Genomic DNA, 5,808 nt, shown 5'->3' with positions numbered 1-5,808 from the left:
ATCTGGTGTTATTGTATGTGTTGCATGAATCTGAAGAGGAATTTATAGACTGGTATCAGACATATGGGCTAATATTGGACTTATACACTTGATCTGGACTAGACTTGGATGTTTTCTTAATATGCAATTACTCTTTGATATAAAGCTCTTTCTTATACACATATTAGTGCCTATGAATTTGTTTCTCTAATCAACCGTAACACAATTACTTGTCATCTGGTTTGTTGAAGCAATAGGTCAGACAATGCTTGCCACAGTAATGGCTATCAAAGTGACTGCCCATAAAAACTTCAGCACCACATTGATCTGAAGAATACTCCTGATGAAGGTGACCCATTTTTAAAAAATAAATAATTTTATTGGGGGCTCTTACAGCTCTCTTAGCAATCCATACATCAATTTTATCAAGCACATTTGTACATATGTTGCCATCATCATTTTCAAACATTTTCTTTCTACTTGAGCCCTCAGTGAAGGTGACCCATTTTGCCATTTTCATCCACCTTATAGTATTTTAAAACAACCAGCTTAACCATCTTTCTCTTATGCTTGTTGTTTTGGGATTAATATAGGACTTCTTCCTTTATTAGCACCACCACAAAGTCTCAACACAAGATGAAGAATGGACTTCTTTTGAATGCTGTTGTCAGACAAGGTACATCCATCTTCTATCTGCTTACCAGCAAAGATCAGTCGCTGCTAGTCTGGAGGAATTCCTTCCTTATCTTGGATCTTGGCCTTTACATTTTCTATAGGGTCCTAGGGTTCAAATTTGAAAGTGATGCTTTTCTCTGCTAAGAGTTTTCACTAAATCTACATCTTGGCAGCTTGGTTCCATCTAAGTATGAGGGTAAGGACAAGATAAATTACAGACAGTAACACAAGAGTAGAGTGGGTGGGGAGGCCATTGAACAGAGTGGCCAAAGAGACACATTCACTGCAGATACAGGGCTGTAAGTCTTTATGGGAGTAGAAAGCCTCATTTTTCTCCCAAAAGCAGCTGCTGGCTTCAAACTGCTGTCCTATTGGTTAGCAACCAAACGTGTAACTCATGATTCCACCAGGGCTCCTTAGTGGACCATTAGGAGCCCACTTCTCTTAGCCTCCCCATGTATATTGACATCAAGCTACATTAAAATTTTTGAAATTATGCGGAGAGGGGAAAAAAGAGGACCTGAAACTAAGGGCTCAAATAGAAAGAAATTGTTTTGGAAATGTTGATGGCAACATATGTACAAGTGTGCTTGATACTATTGAATGATGGATTGTTACAAGATTAGTAAGAGCCCCCCCCAATAAAATGATTAATTAAATTTTTTAAAAATTAGCTTTTTCTTCTTTTTAAAAAAAATCATTTTATTAGGGGCTCACACAACTCTTATCACAATCCATACTTACATCAATTGTGTAAAGCACATTTGTACATTCATTGCCCTCATCATTCTCAAAGCATTTGAGCTTTTTCTGCTTTAAGAGATCATGCCTACATGTTTTTCAGTGATTAAGATTGCATCCCAAGGGTGAGTCCTTGAACATGCTGTTCTGGTTCCCCACTCTTTTTTGTTATGTAGTCCTAATTGTTTATTTACTTATTTTGTAATTGGCCATACCAACTGCAGTGTGTTGTCTCTTATGGTACTGAAAGTTAGGGTCCCTTCACTATACAACCAAATATTTCTGCAGAAATGTTCATAAATTTACATGTGGAAGCTTAGGGCTCCCTTCAGATATCCCCTGTACCTAATTTTGTTGTGTCTCAGATAAAATACGCAGCTCTAAAAGTATTTTCTCTTTCCCAATAAATTCTTGCTCCCATAGTATCTACTGGTTGGCCATTGACTTAGCTTTTGTTGTAATAAAGTTTCAATTTCTCAATTCCCATTTACTACTAAGGTCTCCTTTTTCCCAGTTTAATCATTACACTGGCCAGATGGGAAGATTTTTCATCTCCTAATTAGTTACTGGCTCCTGTGGAGATTCATATTCTACTTCTACATGGAAAGTGTGCTACCAGGAGGCACTTGAGATCCTATTCCTGACCAGAAGCTATGGTAGCTTATTCAAGTCAAATTGAAGGTAACTGTGGAGAGTTAGACACTCACCAAGACTGAGGAGTTCTGGTCAAAGACTGATTCAGATGACCACAACACCAGACAGGTTCTGTCAATCATCACTCATATAGTGGCTCAGAGATTCCAAAGGGATCTTCAGGAAAAAAATAAGTTTGTTCCACGGAGGGTGTCAGCATTTGTTACCTAGTACAATGGATGGACCATTTGTCCTCTAGTTAAGAAATACCATTATGCAGATTTAAAGCATAGCACAAATTTGATTACTTATGACATGAAAGGAGACAAAGATAGCTCTCGAAACACAGCCTCCCCAGCCAGTTTCTGGGAATTGAAATGCATTATTCATAAGGGGCTGGGAGAGCTCTTGGCACAGAAGTTGCTGTGGGACTTCTCACGTTAGAAAGGTGTCCAGGAAGGGACCTGATGACACATTTGATGCATATCTGCTAACTTTTGGTTCCTTGACATAAATTCTTCTGTTCTGAGTCAAGTTGAGGACAGTTATGTTCAAGCTGCACATACACTTGCAACTGGCTAAAGCTGGCTCTTTATTGGGGTTCTGGAAAAATATTTAAGCAGAAAAGGGATAAGGGAAGAGGAATAAGGCAGGTGTTCCACCCCATTGATTGTGATTAGTAATTCGTGTTGTTAACTACTAAATTAGCTCATTCTACTTCATGGGTCTAATCATTGCTCTTCTCAATAATAGAATGGTCAGTAATTTTCCTTGAAAGTTTAGTCTGTCTCAGATGCAGGGTCCCTGAGCTGGGCACCTCTTAGACCCAGGGTAAGCTTGGTGTGAAGACATGTGGAGATTTTCAAGAAATTCCAGGCACACAGATGCTGACAGAAGACAAGGACCTTCTTAAACTGTGAGCCAACAGTGAGAGAAAACCTTCCCTAGAGTTAGCACCCTGAATTTGGACTTCTAGTCTTCTAATCTGTGAGAGAATAGATTTCTGTTTATTATAAAAACATTTACTTTGTGGTATTTAGGTTATAGTGCACTAGATAACTAAATTATGCCCCTTTCCATGCTCCCTGTCTCCTGGCTGTGAGAAGATAACAGCAGCTCCCATAGCCATCCTGGAACAGAAGAAGCTCAAAATGAATCACAGAGGCATTAACCATTTTACCAAGTGGCCCAACCTCCAACTTCTCCACTTTTCCGTAAGCCCTTTTTTTTTAAGCCACTATGATTTGGGATTTGCTGTTGTATGTCACCAAATGCAATCTATAACTGATACATCATTGTGTCTTCTACTATTATTTTGTGCTCCTTGTAGCACCCAGCAGACAGCATTCCAGACAACCTCTTCACTTGTTGACTGTTAGAAACAGACTCAAGATTGTTATAATATACCAAACTGAAAACAGCACCACTAAAGGTTTGCAACCCTGAAGCTCTAACAAAGGGAAACAGACTCCTTCCCCAGGGAGAACATGAAGGACTAGCTAGCGCACACCCCAAGGCACCTTAAAAAAAAAAAAAAAAAGAGGTAACACGGAAGGCATATGGATGACACTCCAGAAGTGTAATAAGACTGTCTCCATTGTGGATTTATATTACGTAGCCTCTTGGGAAAACAGCTGCCTGAAGCCAATAAACTTGTGGGCATTAGTGCCAGGGAGCAGGTGACAAATTACCATCCTGTTCATTACAGCAGAATCCAGAAGGCATTATCTCAAGGCATAGGGGTGTTAACTCCTCACTGCCTGTTCACTGACTGTGTCACTTTATGAAGACCAGAGGAGAAGTAGCTCCCTCTGTGCTTTGCACTCTGTTGGAATAATTAATCCGTGAATATAGGGACACGAGCATTCTCAAGTTATCCTTATTAAAAAGACTGTTAAACTACATGGAAGTACAGAAAGATATTTAATCTTCTAGTTTTCCATTTTCATTTTTGAGGTTAGAAACTTGGTCTTAGATAAGTTAAGCAGCCATCCCTAATTTAATAACAAGTAAAGAGTACTTGAAACACTTAATAATGAAGATTAAATACTATAGCCTTCAGTATGGATTACGCATCAACATAAGAGAACAAAATTCTCACAACTGGACCAACAAACAGCATCACGAAAAACAGAGGAAATATTGAAATTGTGAATGATTTCATTCTACTTGAGTCCACAATCAATGCCCATGGAAGCAATAGTCAAGAAATCAAATGACATACTACACTAAGGAAGTCTGCTGCAAAAGAGCTCTTTAGTGTTGCAAAACAAATATGTCACTTCGAGGACTAAGGTGTACCTGACCCAAGCTATTGTATTTCCAGGTACCTCATATACTTGCAAAAACTTGGCAGTGAATAACAAAAACCAAAGGAAAATTGATGCATTTGCATTTTTATGGCATTGGCAAAGAATATTGAGTATGCCATGAACTGCCTGAAAAATGAACATTTTTATCTTAGAAGTACACCCAGACTGCTCCTTAAGAGATGGAGTCAAGATGGCATCCAGGTAAAATCACCCATCGATGCTCATGCTGTTAGATCAGAAAATTAAGAGATAGGCATGGGAAACAAGCTTGAGGAAAAAACAACAAGCAACGGAACCAATGGTTCAGAGGGACTTTCGGAGGGGAGGAGGCCGGGAAAGGAGGTGGTGAGCAAACAACGTCATAGACAGAGGAACAACTAGGGAATTAAAATCAACAACGAGGGGAATGTAGAGATCCTGGGTGCATTGGAGCAACAGCAATTTAGCTGAAAGGAATTACTAAGACGCAGAAGAAAGGGCAAGGTGTGATGGTGGGGCGGGAGGAAGGTAAAAGGAAACAGAGGAAAGATCTAGGAAGCAAAGCTATGGATAGAGGTATAAACAGTGTGTACATATGTAAATATATTAATTCATAAAAATAGAGATATTGGCCTATGTACATATATTTATATGGCAATACACTGAGGTCGTGGACAGACTTTGGGCCTCTGCTCAAGCCCTCCCTCAATGCAAGAACATTTTGTTCTAACAACTTGGCAGTCTGTGATGCTCACCCTCCCTACACAATAGCTGAAGACAAAATGAGTGCATAACCAAATGTGGTGAAGAAAGCAGATGGTGCCTCCCACCCTCATTAATTCATGATCAATTATATGTTATTATTGTTGTTTTGTGTCTTACATCGTCCGTTGTCTCCCTTTACCTACACTGCAGACATTCGTCCCCCTGGGGGTAGCTATATATCCAACCTTGTGATGGGTGTCCCCTTTCTTCCCCTCCCCTCCCAACCTTCCCCCTCCCCTCATAATATCGCTACTCCCACTACTGTTCTTGAGGGTTTTATCTGTCCTGAATTCCATTGTCCAGAGGTCTTATCTGTACCAATGTGTGTACTGTGGTCTAGTGATGGATGGCAAGATTTTGTCTCATGTACTTTGGACATATTATCAGGAGGAATCAGTCCCTGAAAAATTACATTATGCTTTGAAAAGTAGAGAACTGGTGCAAAAAAAAGGAAGCCCCGGGGAGGAGACGAGCCAGTCAGGGTGCAATGTATCAACGATGAAAAATACAACTTTCCTCTAGTTCCTAAATGCTGCCCCCGCTCCCCCAACTATCATGATCCGAATTCTACCTTGCAAGTCTGGCTAGGCCCGAGGATGTACACTGGTACAGATAGGAACTGGAAACACAGGGAATCATGGGTGGATGATCCCTTCAGGACCAGTGGTGTGAGTGGCAATACTGGGAGCGTAGAGGGAGAGTGGGTTGGAAAGGGGGAACCGAT

General features: G+C 40.2%; 1 pseudogene; it reads right to left on the bottom strand.

The window, feature by feature from the left end:
• Positions 1–205: 205 nt before the first annotated feature.
• Positions 206–4,565, bottom strand: LOC105979511 (annotated as a pseudogene).
• Positions 4,566–5,808: the final 1,243 nt, after the last annotated feature.

The sequence above is a fragment of the Echinops telfairi genome, unplaced genomic scaffold (assembly GCF_000313985.2).
Source record: "Echinops telfairi isolate 266 unplaced genomic scaffold, ASM31398v2 ScPeMD7_1;HRSCAF=3_0, whole genome shotgun sequence".
In the NCBI taxonomy this organism is placed as follows: domain Eukaryota; kingdom Metazoa; phylum Chordata; class Mammalia; order Afrosoricida; family Tenrecidae; genus Echinops; species Echinops telfairi.
The sequence above is the reverse complement of the archived record's forward strand: the minus strand, read 5'-3'. Positions and strand labels throughout refer to the sequence as shown.